The following is a 590-nucleotide window of genomic DNA, read 5'->3' on the forward strand; positions in this document are numbered from 1 at the left end:
TGGAGGCACTGGAAGGCAGAGCAGCGCCCCCTGGAGGCACAGGGAGGCGGAGCAGCCTGGAAAGGTGTCCTCGGGCAGGGAATGCCCAGCTTCCCTCCATGTTTACAGTCACCCACCCCCTGCCTTCCTTTGTCCCTGGCGTTGGGTGGGCACACCTCCCGGGTTAGAGATCTTTCCAGGAATCGGAGGGGAAGCTGTTCAGAAACCGTGTGGGTCTGCAGACGGGGAGCTGCGGGTCTGAAGGCAGCACAGTGTGTGGGGACCTGAGGGCGGTCACTTCTTCGAGGTCGTCCTGACCCCCCACTTCACCAGGAGCCCCTCTTCCTGCGGCAGCGGCCTCACCAGCGGGACCCGGAGGGGGAGTCAGGCCGGGCTGCTGGGCCGGTGCCCTTGGTGCCCCCCCATGAGGCCCCTGGGAAGGGACAAAGGGAGCAGAGGGTGCTCTCCGGGGGCCACATGGTTCCAGCAGGGCCGGTGGCCAGGTCCCGAGTCCCTGGGCCCGGAGGGTCCCGTCCTGCCAGGGGCGCCCGGACAGCAGTCACCCTCACAGCCGAGCGGCTGAGCCCTCTGCCTCCAGGTCAGGAGATGGA

Source organism: Myotis brandtii, unplaced genomic scaffold (genome assembly GCF_000412655.1).
Source record: "Myotis brandtii unplaced genomic scaffold, ASM41265v1 scaffold35, whole genome shotgun sequence".
NCBI classification, from domain to species: domain Eukaryota; kingdom Metazoa; phylum Chordata; class Mammalia; order Chiroptera; family Vespertilionidae; genus Myotis; species Myotis brandtii.